At 36.7% G+C, this 15,030-nt stretch overlaps 1 protein-coding gene and 1 long non-coding RNA gene across 2 annotated transcripts in view; one reads left to right on the top strand and one right to left on the bottom strand.

Annotated features, from left to right (window-relative positions):
- The window catches only part of LOC106090429 (uncharacterized), a 90,095-nt gene that overhangs the window by 1,722 nt on the left and 73,343 nt on the right, over nt 1–15,030 (top strand). The gene's annotated exons all lie outside the window — the stretch shown is intronic.
- LOC106089906 (uncharacterized) lies at nt 5,410–6,001 on the bottom strand. The gene is made up of 4 exons (XR_001221719.2): nt 5,931–6,001; nt 5,836–5,870; nt 5,650–5,763; nt 5,410–5,582 (listed from the first exon to the last, which is right to left on the bottom strand). It is a non-coding gene; the product is annotated as an uncharacterized LOC106089906 (long non-coding RNA).

Below are 15,030 nucleotides of genomic sequence, written 5' to 3'. Positions count from 1 at the left end.
TATCTTATCACCAGAATTTTTCGTCTAATGACAACTCATTCAATTTCCATTGAAGTTTGTTTCGAACACTAATCAAGCAACGTGTGCTCTTCTTTTCATTGTTATTAAATATCTGGAAGGGAGCAAAAAAGATGTCATGTTTTGTCTTGTGAGAGATATCATCATTTTCCATTGTGTTCAACTGACTCCCTAAAATGGGGAGGGTTCTAGAAATTGTTGGACTATTTTATTAACCTAGAACATCCCCCATCTATGAATATTGTTTTCTTCTTACATTTTCTTAATATTAAAATGAATTATGGCTGAGTCCCGAAAAGAGGTGAGAGTTGAGTCAATGGCTGGAGGCCACTGTGGCGCAGCGATTAGCATGTCCGCCTATGACGCCGAACGCCTGGGTTCAAATTCTGGCGTGAACATCAATGAAAACTTCAGCGGTAGTTATCCCCTTACTAATGCTGGCTACATTTGTAAGGTATCCTGCCATGTTAAAACTTCTCTACCAAGTGGTGTCGCATGCCGCACGCCGTTCGGACTCGGCATATGAAAGGAGGCTCCTTATCATTAAGCTTTAACATTAATCGGACTGCACTCATTGATATGAGAGCAGTATCCCCTTTTCCTTTATGGAATGTTCATGGAAAATTTAGGAGATGAGTCAATGGCTAACATTTAATATGACCTAAAAAGGCAGAGTAATGATTCCCCATGGATGTTTGGGAAGACCCTGTCTCACAAGCTTTTGCAGCAAAAAATGAGTGAGTACAGGCTAGGAAAACTGAGGCTGGTTTCTTTCACTAGTGCAAGAAATTTTGAGGAATGGTGATTTGTTTCTTTAAAATTTTTTTGTATATGACTTTAGTTGCAATATCCCTTTCTAAACCCACCCAGTCAACGTAATTATTTCAATTTAACGAAAATAACGGCCCATGTCGGTATGTAAGCTACACTACTTTTTGTACCCTCTACCATAGGATTGGGGTATACTAATTTCGTCACTCCGTTCGTAATGCTTCAAGATCGTCATGATATTTTAAGTCCATCTAGCCATGTCCGTCCGTCTGTCAGTCGAAAGCACGCTAACTTTCGAAGGCGTAAAGGTACACGCAAAAAATAATTCGTTTCACATAAAATAAAATTTCGCCAAGTAAACTTCTTTTCTGAAAAACGTTGGATTTTGGTTACGATAAAAGTATATGTTTTTGCGATAAATTCTTGCAAGAATTTGTGGCAAATATTAAGTTTTTTTTAACACTAACAATTCTTGATACATAAAACGTTTTTCGGGCGTCAACTAGTTTTTCTTTACTTATAAATTAATTTAACGTCATTCTTATGTGTATGTATATTCTTTTTATACCCTCCACCATAGGGAGGATGGGGGTATACTAATTTCGTCATTCTGTTTCCGTCTGTCATTCCGTCTGAGACCCCGTAAAGTTTATATATTCTTGATCGCCATGACATTTTAAGTCGATTTAGCCATGTCTGTCCGTTTGTCTGTCGAAAGCATGCAAACTTTCGAAGGAGTAAAGCTAGCCGCTTGAAATTTTGCACAAATACTTTTTATTAGTGTAGGTGGGTTGGGATTGTAAATGGTCCAAATCGGTTTATGTTTGGGTCTTGACTTCTTGAGCCTCTAGAGGGCGCAATTCTCGTCCGATTTGACTGAAATTTTGCACGTGATGTTTTGGTATCACAACTGCGCTAGGTATGATTCAAATCGGTCCATGTTTTGATATAGCTGCCCTATAAACCGATCTTGGGTCTTGATTTCTTGAGCCTCTAGAGGGCGCAATTCTTATCCGATTTGACTGAAATTTTGCGCGTAGTGTTGTTGGTATCTCTTCCAACAATTGTGTTTAGTATGATTCAAATCGGTCCATGTTTTGATGTAGCTGCCATATAAACCGATCTTGGGTCTTAACTTCTTGAGCCTCTAGAGGGCGCAATTCTTATCCGATTTGAAATTTTACACGTAGTATTTTGGTATCACTTCTAACAACTGTGTTTAGTGTGATTCAAATCGGTTCATAATTTGGTATAGCTGTCATATAAACCGATCTTGGATCTTGATTTTTGAGCCAATAGAGCGCCCAATACTGATTCGATTTGGCTGAAATTTTGCATGAGGTGTTTTATTATGACTTCCAATAACTGTGTTAAGTATGGCGCAAATCGGTACATAACCTGATATAGCTGCTATATAACCCGATCCGGGATCTTGACTTTTTAAGCCTCTAGAGGGCGCAGTACTCATCCTATTTGGAAGACATTTTGTATAACGGCCTCTCTCATGACCTTCAACATACGTGTCTAATATGGTCTGAATCGATCAAAAGCTTGATACAGCTCCCATATAAACCGATTCCCCGATTTCTCTTCTTGACCCCTTACAAGGCGCAATTCTTATCTGAATGAGCTGAAATATTACACAATAACTTTTACAATGTTCAACATTCATTTATGGTCCGAATCGGACTATAACATGATATCGTTCCAATAGCATAACAGTTCTTATTCATTGTTTGCCTAAAAAGAGATACTGCGCATACAAATGAGATCCATGGTGGAGGGTATATAAGATTCGGCCCGGCCGAACTTAGATTTATAGATTGTGAATATTGAAAAGGCTATCAGGTTTAATTTAATGTTGTAACACAATTCTAACTCAAATTTACCAATTATAAGTAGATATAAGTAGATTCAAACTCTTCCAGAACATATTGGGATCTATTTCGATGTTATACACAATTACATTAAAATTCTTCCATCATTCATACGGCGAAACTTTCAAATATGTCAATTTCCGAGTTTACCATTCGCCCCTCATCTTTTATTCATCGCTGGTCTATACAGTTAATTACTCAGCCCTTTTCTCTCTCCCTCTAGTAGGAGAGACACAATAGAACAATTATTAATCGTTGCGGCTATCGAAACACATTTGCTATTAAAGAGTTTATGGTTTTACAACAAAAGAAATGTACTTTTACAAAGTTAGTTACATTCAATATTACTAAAGGGTGATTTTTTAGCTATTATCTTTTTGGCAACACTAGTGTAAACAGCTCACACACGTTTCGTGTTTTGTTTCACTGCCAAACATCTTCAGTTTGGTCTATAATTTAACCATGAATTGAAGAACGCTTGCAAATCATTGAATTTTATTATCAAAAAGCGTGCTCTGTTGAGTAAGTTCATCGCGCACTTCTTCCATTTTATGACGAAGCTAATTTTTGGCTCAATGGGTAGGTAAAAAAGCAGAATTGTCAATTTTGGAGTGAAGAGCAGACAGAAACATTGTACGAGTTACCAATGCATTCAGAAAAAGTCACAGTTTGGTGCTGTTTATGGGCTGGTGGCATCATTGAACCGTACTTCTTCAAAGATGATGCGAATCGTAGCGTAACTGTGAATGGTGAGCGTTTCCGTGAGATGATATCCAACTTTTTTGCCCAAAATGCATGATATGTGGTTTCAACAAGACGGTGCCACATGCCCCACAGCACGTGAACAATGGACTTATTGAGAGTCGAGTTCGGTGAACATTCGGAACTGGTCAATTGGCCGCCTAGATCGTAAAATTTAACGCTTTAGACTATTTTTATGGGCTATGTCAATACTCATGTCTATAAAGATAAACCCACTTCAATCGACGCATTGGAAGACAAGATTGAAGCATTTATTCCTGAGATATAGACCGAAATGTTGAAAGAGTACGCCAAAAATGGACTAAGCGGATGGACCATTTGAGGCGCAGTGGCGGTCAACATTTGCAAGAAATAATCTTCAAAGATTAAATTATATGGACCGTACCGTTGATTCCCAAAAAGATTTCATACATTTTTCTGAATTTTATGTGTTGTTTTTTTTTTTTTGAAAAACTACTATAGCTCATAAAAATCACCCTTTACGTTTATGGGTAACAATTGATATGCTGAAGCGAAATGTTGTATAGTTAACATAAAGGAAAAACTTCGTAATAAAAGTATTTTTTTTCTCGTAAAAATGTCTTAAACGTTGTATTATTTTGCGTGTAGGCGTTTGAAATTTTGCAAAAATACTTCTTATGAGTGTAGGTCTGTTTGGATGGCAAATGGATCAAATCGGTCCATGCTTTGATATATGTAGCTGTGATTGTGATACCACAGAAACAGGAGAAGGAAGATACCTTCTAGTTCCTACCGTTGAACCATCCAGATCGCTTTAAAAACTCTAACAACTTGCGAGTGTTCACATCCGCTAAATCAGGCAACTTTTCAAAGAAAACTAAAGTGGAACTCCTTCTGACTGCCAGTGCGGGACACACACACAACAGATGTTCTGTAGTCTCTTCTTCCTCGACGCAGTTACTATAAAAATAGTACTTCCCCAATAAAACAGATTTGATAGTTCTAAAGATATTCCTAACGTTTTATTTTTTTTGTGTGTAGTTTCATTGTTGATATGTCTCCGAGCATAATTTTCTATCATTTGCATAAAGCGATCGTTAAAAACGTGAAGCATATGTCTCTACCCTATATTTGATGTGTCAAAAAGCATTTAAACCCAAATTTGAACCAGTTTTTTGTATTCTTCTTTTGTTTTTTAATCAATCGATCTTTTAAGAACTTTGACTGTTCAAAAAAAAAAAAGCAAATGAACAAAGGAATAGGTAATAAAGCTGCATATTTGCAAAAGCATTAGAAATATGAAATTAGACCAAGATAGAAGTAAAATATATATACATACATAGAGCGCAGAAAGTATGATACTAAATATCTAAACAATAAATAATATAAAATAAGAAAATAAAGACATTTTTTTTAAATATCTATTTTGTTAATAAATAATATAAAAAACGAATAATCGAATGAAATAACAATTTTACATGCTATATATCAATTGGCTCAGGTTTGGAAACAATACCATCAACTAAGACTAAATCTTGCTTGCAAAGTGATGAGTTGATATCTTAACTTATACTAATTACCAATCAATAGTTGTTGTTGTTGTTTTAGCAGTGTATTGTACTCTGAGCGGCAGCCCTTGCCGATGAAGGACTTCATCGGGTCAATCCGGTACGTACAATCGGCTGCCATGGGATCTACCAATAGTTCTAATATAGATCCAAAATATAATTACGTCAAATGAACTTCGTCATTGTTCAACGTTAAATAAATGAAACTAAAATATTCTTAAACAGTGTATATGATGAACAATCGTGAAAGATATGTTGAACTGAAATCAACACAATTCAGGGAAAAAAATACCATTTGTTGTATGGTAAAACATCTGAACAAAATGTTGGCAAAATCTAGGCTTCTATTCCGTTCAGATTTAACCAATGCGCATGAAATAATTCATTTAATAGTAGATGTATTATTTATTCCCATTTTAATCCTTGGTTTTATGTTAATTTATGTCATTACAAACACTTAAAATTTGCACATTGGGAATATAAGTTTCGTATATATTAACTATTAAAATAAAAACGTTAACACATTTAGTTTTCAATGGCTTTGGAAGAACTTCTAAATATGTCTTATAGGAGCACCATATTTTCCCAGAAGGTCCCTTACGCCATATATGCAATATTTTATTGACTGTTAAACGAGAAATGAAAGTGTTGAGTATTGATACGTAGTTTTTAGTTTTCAATCTAATACTTACCATCAAAGGTGTACGTCCTCTGTAGTTAGTAGTATAAATCCTTTCCAAAATCATTTGCGTTAAAATATTCCATCGCTGAACAAATCGTAAATCGCATTTCAATTTTAAAAGTTCCTGCAAACAAAGTTCAATAAAGATCAGTCAAACAACAGAAAAATTATTGTTTTTTTAATTGCTATTGCTTACCCAAATTTCAGGACGTTTCTTCCTGTAATTATATTCTGAGACAAGATGGGAAAATATTATATGAACAGAGAGAAGAGATGGATGTCGTTACTCACCCAATTTATTTCATATTTTTGCATTTTTTATTTTGTTTCTTGCTACCGGCCACGACCTTTCTTGAAAAAAGCGTACATCAGACTGAGCGTTGTCATATGTTTGTGCGTCACGGGAAGAGCTTACATGGTTTTTAGATTTTAACTGTGTGTGGGTGTTACTGACACCTTTTTGCTGACGGCACATGTGCATGGTGCTTAACAGCACAGCCCAGGTAAATAGGGAAAAATGTAAAAGGCGGAGGGTTTCTTACATGGATCTATTTATCCAATACAAAGTGAAGTAACAAAGTTTTTAATTATGCGATTATTGTATGGCTGACAAACAACGTGTTTAAAAAACATTTTTCTAATTGCATTAAAGCTATGTTTGATATGACTAAGAAGAATAGATTTAATCATCTCTGTTACAAAATCTAAAATTCAAATTCAAAATCTCTGTTACAAACATACTAAAACATACTACATACTAAAAATTTTTATTTTACCTTGTTTTAATCCAAATTTTGGAGGCCACCGTAGCGCAGAGGTTAGAATGTGCGCCTATGACGCTGAACGCCTGGGTTCGAATCCTGGCAAGACCATCAGAAAAAATTTTCAGCGGTGGTTTTCCCCTTCTAATGCTGGCAACATTTGTGAAATGATATGCCAATAAAACTTCTCTCCAAAGAGGGGTCGCACTGTGGCACGCCGTTCGGATTCGGCTATAAAAAGAAGGCCCCTTATCATTGAGCTTAAACTTGAATCGGACTGCACTCATTGATATGTGAGAAGTTTGCCCCTGTTCCTTAGTGAAATGTTCACGGGAAATTCAAATTTGGAATTTGCATTTGCAATCAAAATTTAACCAAATTCGGAAGACAACATTGAAGCATTTATTCGTAAGATACCAGCCGAAATGTTGGAAAGAGTATGCCACAATTGGACTAAGCAGATGGACCATTTGAGGCGCAGTCACCGTCAACATATGCATGAAATAATCTTCAAACATTAAATTATATGGACCGCACTATCGATTCAATTAAAGATTTCATGAATTTTTCTGAATTTTATGTTTTTTTTTGAAAATCTTTCCTATAGCTCTTAAAAAATCGCCCTACAGTTTAAATGTAAAACAATACAAGTAAAAAGGCGTTAAATTCGGCCGGGCCGAACTTTGGATACCCACCACCTCGGGTATATATGTAAACCATCTTTCATCATAATTCGGTGAAAAGTGTATAATTTATGGCACCATAGCAGCTATCCCGAAAAATGGTCCGATTTGGACGAAATTCGACACGGACATTGAGTGGTAACTAAGTACAAGTCATTGTTCAATTTTGTAGAACAAAATATTGGTCTTTTTGGTAGCCATATCCAAATATAGACCGATCTGAACCATGTACGATACGGATGTGTCAAATTTCAGCGAAATCGGATTATGGAGCCAAAACCTTAAATCGAGAGATCGGTCTATATGGTAGCTATATCTAAATCTGGACTGATGTGGGCCATATTGCAGAAAGTTGTCGGAGGGCCAAACGCAACTCACTGTCCCAAATTTCGGCGAAATCGGACAATAACTGCGCCTTTATGGGCCCAAGACCTTAAATCGAGAGATCGGTCTATATAACAGCTATATCCAAATCTGATTCGATCTGTGCCATATTGCAGAAAGATGTCGAAGGGCCAATCACAACTCACTGTCCCTAATTTTCGCTAAATCGGACAATAAATAGGCCCAAGACCTTAAATCGAGAGATTAGTCTATATAGCAGCTATATCCAAATCTGGACAGATCTGAGCCAAATTGAAGATGAGCGTCGAAGGGCCTAAAATAACTCACCGTCCCAAATTATGGCCTAATCGGACAATAAATGCGACTTTTATGGGCCCCAAACCTTAAATTAAGAGATCGCTCTCTATGGCAGCTATATCCAAATCTGGACCGATCTGAGCCAAATTGAAGATGGACGTCGAAGCTCAATATCTCCATTTTTAAAGAATGTAGCGTGATTTCAACAGACAGACGGACGGACATGGCTAGATCGTCTCAGATTTTTACGCTGATCAAGAATATATATGCTTTATAGGGTCGAAAATGGATATTTCGATGTTTTGCAAATGGAATAACAAAATGAATATACCCATCCTTCTGTGGTACGTATAAAAAACGGATCAAAAATGCTAACTGTACTTTAATGTTATAGGATGCTGAAACTGCTAGCCTTACAGCGTGACCGCAAAAAATTATGTTAGCGACATAAAACCCCGTTATGCAGCAAATTTAAAAAAAATATTTTTCATTTTCCATGTTCCAATCATAAACCGTGTTTTGAATCCATAGGTCGTCATCGGGGGTGTCAGTTCCATTATTGCTTGATGTTTTTTGTAATCGTATCAGGTGCTGAGGCTGCCAGCAACCCTCTAGGCCGGGTTGTTTTTATGGTAAATCTTCTGAAGATCTACAAGTGCCATCGTTGGCCATTCCTTTGGTTCATCCGCTACCGACCCTATTGCACGTTTCCTTCGTATCCGTGCAAGCGGGACACCCCCTGCTTGTGCTAACTTTTTGGTTCATCTGCATTTTTTTATTTCTGCAATACCCGTCATATCTATTTTCTCCTATTCCCCTTTCCACCAACCGGATAGGCGTCCGATGGGAGAAGTAGCATGGAAACTCCTCACGGAATCCAAATATATATAGAATAACAAATACTGATGTCAGCTCAGTACTCTACCCCAAATACTTTTTTGCGTCTTATGAAATTTTCGAACAGATGTATTTGAGGATAAATCGTAAATTGTAATATACGATTTGCACTCTTCTTTGAACAACCTTGCATTTGAGCCCCGCATTGTTCCGGGCTAAATATTATACTCCACTTTCACCATTTAGTTGATATAAATGTGGTGTGTTAGAACAGAAGTCCACAAAAAATCGTCGATTTCGGACTAGAGGCACTTAGGTTAGCATGTCCGCCTATGACGCCGAACGTCTGGGTTCAAATCCTGGCGTGAACATCAAAAATTTGTTCAGCGGTGGTTATCCCCTTATCAATGCTGGCTATCCTGTCATGTTAAAACTTCTCTACCAAGTGGTGTCGCTATGCGGCACGTCGGTCGAACTCGGCATAAAAATGGAAGTCCCTTATCATTGAGCTTAAACTTTAATCGGACTGTACTCATTTGATATGAGAGAAGTATCCCTGTTCTTTAATGGAATGTTCATGGGAAATTAAGTAGTTGTAGTATTTCGGATTCAACAAGGCAAATCTGAGAGAGTTTTGAGTGGATAGTTTTATGAGATATGATCGGATTGGTTCTGAATGTCATTTTAGGTTATTATAGCAATATTTCGAGGTGGTGCAAATGGGATGACTAGTTAGTAGATTGTATAGATTAATAAAAATTCCATGTACACACTTTTCTGACTTTAACTTTTTAAGGTCCGATTAAGTTACATTGTATTACTTTGCTCTGTGCTATTGAAATTAAGAGAGGCGCCCGGCCAATTTGTAATTTTTGAGCTCTAGAAGTTTCTCTGTTAATTAAATTTTATGTAAAAGTTATGGGTTCAGTTTTAATCTCCATAATTTATACCCCTGATATATTGATTTATGATTGTCTAAAACAAATGCACCGTATACATCAACAACCATTTTGTAAAAAAATAAATAAAACAAGTAAGAGCGTGCTAAGTTCGGCCGGGCCGAATCTTATATACCCTCCACCATGGATCGCATTTGTCGAGTTCTATACGCGGTATCTCTTTTTAGGTAAACAAAGAATAATGAATAAGGACTGTTATGCTATTGGAGCTATATCAAGTTATAGACCGATTCGGACCATAAAAGGATGCTGAACATGGTAGAAGTCATTGTGTAATTTTTAGTTCATTCGGATAAGAATTGCGCCTTGTAGGGGCTAAAAAAGCAAAACCGGGAGATCGGTTTATATTGGAGCTGTATCAAGCTATTGATCGATTCAGACCATATTTGAGACGTATGTTTAAGGTCAGAAAGACGAAATTAGTATACCCCCCTCCTATGGTGGAGGGTTTAGAAACGAAATATCACTGAACTGCAAATTTCGTTTTATGATATTTCACGTGACTGACACTGCAAATGTATCGCTGGGCGGTTATATAAATTTTTTGTTGTTTTTTTTTCACTTGTTCGTTACCATTGGAAGAGAAATTACGCGGTAAGCCAATGTTTTCAATTTCAAAAGTGTTTGCGGATGGAGGGAAGAGGTTCTCTTCCACTTGTTTGATTAGCAGTGCACCACTCACTTATCATAGTCGTATTTACATAAAATTCGTACTAAAAGATAAGCAAATCGACATCAAGTGCCTTAGCGCATACCGAAATGATAAAAACGCCAAGTGTGTGGTATTGAATGAATGAAACAACAAAGGCAGCAACTTAGAGTGTTGTTAAAATGTCAATGTTGATGGTTTGAATTTGCGATATGATAGCCAATCCACATGAGATATGGAAAGCATTTAATATCCCCTAGCAGTTCTTTTGCAATTTTGGGAAAGTAGGGATTACAACAGTTCGACCTTCAAAAGAGCAGAATCGTTTTGACTGTCAATGAGTTGAATCTTGTATAGAGTGGATATTACGTCCCAGGTACACATTTCGAATGTGCTCAAACATCGGCAAAATCTTTATAATGATGATTTATGTCTTAATTCCTGTTTGGTTTGCTTTGGTTTTGTAAATTGTTATTTTATCTCAAAAATTAATTTAAAAAAAAGAGTATATGGTCCGTATACGTTTATAATTGCTAAAATAAGTACGAGTATGTAAAGGAATAAATTAAATTAATGACCGGATCGACATGACTTTGTACGACAGAGATGGGAATTAGAAATTGATGGACATTATCTTTAGCAATTTTTCTTAAAATGATATTCAGTTCTCAAAAATGGGGTACAAACGTTTTATACCTTAGCATAAAACTTGATACCTTTACTAATCCAACTAAGGAAATCATTTTAAGAACATTAGAATATTTTAGAAATCGACTATAACCAACAAACTTTCAATATTTCCGTACAACAATACTTAAGAATAAGTATCATCAGATGTGAACCAAGTCATTTGTTTTTATCAATGATTGCTTGCCGATATGTGGAGAGATAAGTGAGTGATATTTGGAACGTGCCTTCTCGTTGTATTTGGTATCGTCGAGTAAAAGGTAATTTGTTATTCAAAAGCAAACCGAGCCTAAGCAGAAGTGAATAATCAGGAAAAAAAATTACCGCATACGTGAACGAGTAAAATCATTCGAAATCTTTCTATTGTGAATTATCTATTTATCTATTTATTGAACGGGAATTTTCGAAATTTAAGAACGCGAATGGTACAACACTCATTAAGCACGAGATGAAATTTCATTCGAAACGAAAGCGCACTCGATGACGTATGCGGTAATTTGGCCTCAGGACGAGGAAATATCCAAAAGTGAATCTTATACCGTCTAAGGGACTCATCAGAAGTAGGGAGCTGCTCTAATAGTTACTGCATTTTGGAAACTTAAAACAGGGGACAAACTTCTCACATATAAATGAGTGGTGTCCGATTCAAGTTGAAGCACCATGGCGAAACAACTAAAGGTGGTCTCATTTGTACAATAACCACAAATCATATGGTGCAATCCGTCATCTTGTCAACAAGCTGATTGACGTTTTGCCAACACACACAAAGAAATTTGTATGTGTGTGTGTACACGTGTTCCTAAATGAGCAGAAGACATGCGAGAAAAAAGATGACAACCAAGAGAAACAAACAAACAAAAATCTGACCTCTTTATACCGTCAAACCTGGCCGACTGTTAACAGCTGTTCGCGTAAGACCACCTTGATGAAGCACATTAAAAAGGGATCTTCTTTTTATTGACGAGTCCAAACGGCATGCCGCAGGGCACACCTCTTTGGGCAGAAGTTTTTCCATGACTGTTATGTTATTAACATGTCAGGGTACTTCACAAATATAGTTTGCATTATGAGGGGGTAACCACCGCTGAAAAGTTTGCTAGTGTTTACTGCATAATCCGAACCCAGGCGTTTAGCGTCATAGGCGGACATGCTTACCTTGGCGCCACGGAAAGAATAAATCTATTCCTATATATCTTTGCGCAAATACTTCATGGTGATAGAGGTCGGTTGACAAACTTATTTGTTTTTTTTTTTGCACATTTTAATTTATAAAATTAAAAGATTCTTTTTTAATTGGATAAATGAAACATACACAGAAAAAAATAGCTCGTAGAAAAAACCAACTACAAAATTTGGACTATATATCGATAACTACAAAATTTTTATGTGAAACAATTCTCAACGAATTTTAGCTTTAAATCGAAGACTTTCTGTGTTGAAGTAGTAGGTAAATAAGTCTCTACAAGAGGCTGGATAGACAAAATTTTTGAAATTTGGTTGACTTTCAACAAGTTCTTTAGTTGAGGTAGTTGTAGAAATAGGCGTACTACCATGCAGAGCACAAAACTCCCAGGCTCGAGTCCCCCGGTCGGACAAAAAAAAATTTATTTTTTTTTTCATTAAACTTATTTTAGAAATTTCGGCATAAGAAAAATATGAAAAAAGTTTTTAGAGGAGTTTTTAATTTTTTTTTTAATTTAATTAATTGAGTCACTTATTACCGTGCAGAAGTACTGCACGATTTATTTCATCATAAAGAAGATTATGAGTTCAAGACCAAATTTATTAAAATTAAATTATCAGAGGAAAACCCGAGAGCAGCAGTAAAACGAATGAGACAAAGCAGGGCGAGCAGAACAAAAACACCACCACCCGAACAAAGCACATGCGTTGGCTGGTTAAAAGGTTTTTTGCCTTGTATACGGATATATTATTGTTGTTGTTATATGTTGGCTTGCAAAGAGTGCCTTTCAACAGCAAATTTGTGGTTTGGGTCGTTGAGAATCAAAATAAATTGTTGCAGGAAAATTAACAACTTTCGTAGTTGTTTTTTCGACCAAAGTTGTTTTTTTTCTAAATTATTTTTATCTGTGTAATTTTAGCCCTACCACGAGTAGCTAAAAATTTACTAATTCTTAATAAAAAAATATTTGTTTTTGTTATCTTATATTTCCAAAATACTCACGCTATTCGTTTTCCGTCCCTGACTAAAACAAATTTTAAAGACAATTAAAAATAATGGCAAATATTCCAAATCATCATTGTTATTGTGTTCATTTGTATTATTTACTCATTAGCATATCCGGCAAGAAACTTGAATTAAAGCCCAAAATCTGAGATCACAAAGACCAACCAGCCATAACTCAGATTCACTCCAATGAGGATGTGATCGACATTGTGTCATGTGAATAATGCCCAAGATACGGCATGCATTTAAGGAGTAGTGGCGCGTAATGAATTTGATTTGAACCAAATTAAAACCTTGTTTTAGCTTTACAATCTTATGTTAAATTAGCTTATGCTTCAGTAATATAATTGCCCTGCAGTTGAGCGAAAAGGACTTCAAACCAATTTCGTTCTCATCTTAAAATAATACAACGAAAATTTGTCCAGTCTGAGTCTAGAACTCCTCCAAATCTATTTTGGCGACATCGGACAATAATTGCGCTTTTTATGGGCCCAAAACCTTAAATGGAGACATCGGTCTGTATGGCAGCTATATCCAAATCTGAACCGATCTGAGCCAAATTGGAGAAGAATATTAAGGGCCTAACAAAACTCACTGTCCCAAATTTCGGCGGCATCGAACAATAAATACGCTTTTTATGGGACTAAAACTTTAAATCAAGAGATCGGTTTATTGGCACCTATATCCAAATCTGGACCGATTTGGGCCAAATTGGGGAGGAATATCAAAGGGCCTAACACAACTCTCTGTCCAAAATTTCGGCGACATCGGAGAATAAATGCGCCTTTAATAGGCCTAAGATCTTAAATCGAGAGATCGGTCTATATGGCAGCTATATCCAAATCTCAACCGATCTAAGTGAAATTGCAGAAAGTTGTCGGAGGGCCTAACGCAACTCAATGTCCCAAATTTCGGGGACATCGGACAATAAATGCGCCTTTTATGGGCCCAAAACCTTAAATCGAGAGATCGGTCTATATGGCAGCTATATCCAAATCTGAACCGATCTGAGCCAAATTGGAGAAGAATATTAGGGCCTAACAAAACTCACTGTCCCAAATTTCGGCGGCATCGGACAATAAATACGCTTTTTATGGGACTAAAACTTTAAATCAAGAGATCGGTTTATTGGCACCTATATCCAAATCTGGACCGATTTGGGCCAAATTGGGGAGGAATATCAAAGGGCCTAACACAACTCTCTGTCCAAAATTTCGGCGACATCGGAGAATAAATGCGCCTTTAATAGGCCTAAGATCTTAAATCGAGAGATCGGTCTATATGGCAGCTATATCCAAATCTCAACCGATCTAAGTGAAATTGCAGAAAGTTGTCGGAGGGCCTAACGCAACTCAATGTCCCAAATTTCGGGGACATCGGACAATAAATGCGCCTTTTATGGGCCCAAAACCTTAAATCGAGAGATCGGTCTATATGGCAGCTATATCCAAATCTGGGCCGATCTGGTCGACATTCAAGAAATATATCGAATGACCTAACACAACTCACTGTCCCAAATTTCATCGACATCGGAGAACAAATGCGCCTTTTATGGGTCTAAGACCCTAAATCGAGTGATCGGTCTATATGGCAGCTATATCCAAATCTGGACTGATCTGAACTAAATTGGAGAAGAATATTAAAGGGCTTAATGCAACTCACTGTCCCAAATTTCGGCGACATTGGACAATAAATGCGCCTTTTATAGGCCCAAAACCTTAAATCGAGTGATCGGTCTACATGACAGCTATATCCAAATCTGGGCCGATCTGGTCGAAATTCAAGAAATATTTCGAATGGCCTAACACAACTCACTGTCCGATATTTCGCCAAAATCGGATAATAAACGTGGCTTTTATGGGCCTAAGACCCAAAATCGGCGGATCGGTCTATATGGCAGCTGTATCCAAATCTGGGCCGATCTGGTCCAAATTCAAGAAATATATCGAAGGGCCTAACACAACTCACTGTCCCAAATTTCAGCA

The sequence above is a fragment of the Stomoxys calcitrans genome, chromosome 1 (assembly GCF_963082655.1).
Source record: "Stomoxys calcitrans chromosome 1, idStoCalc2.1, whole genome shotgun sequence".
NCBI lineage: Eukaryota > Metazoa > Arthropoda > Insecta > Diptera > Muscidae > Stomoxys > Stomoxys calcitrans.
Note: the sequence above shows the minus strand (reverse complement) of the source record. Positions and strands in the feature narration are given on the sequence as shown.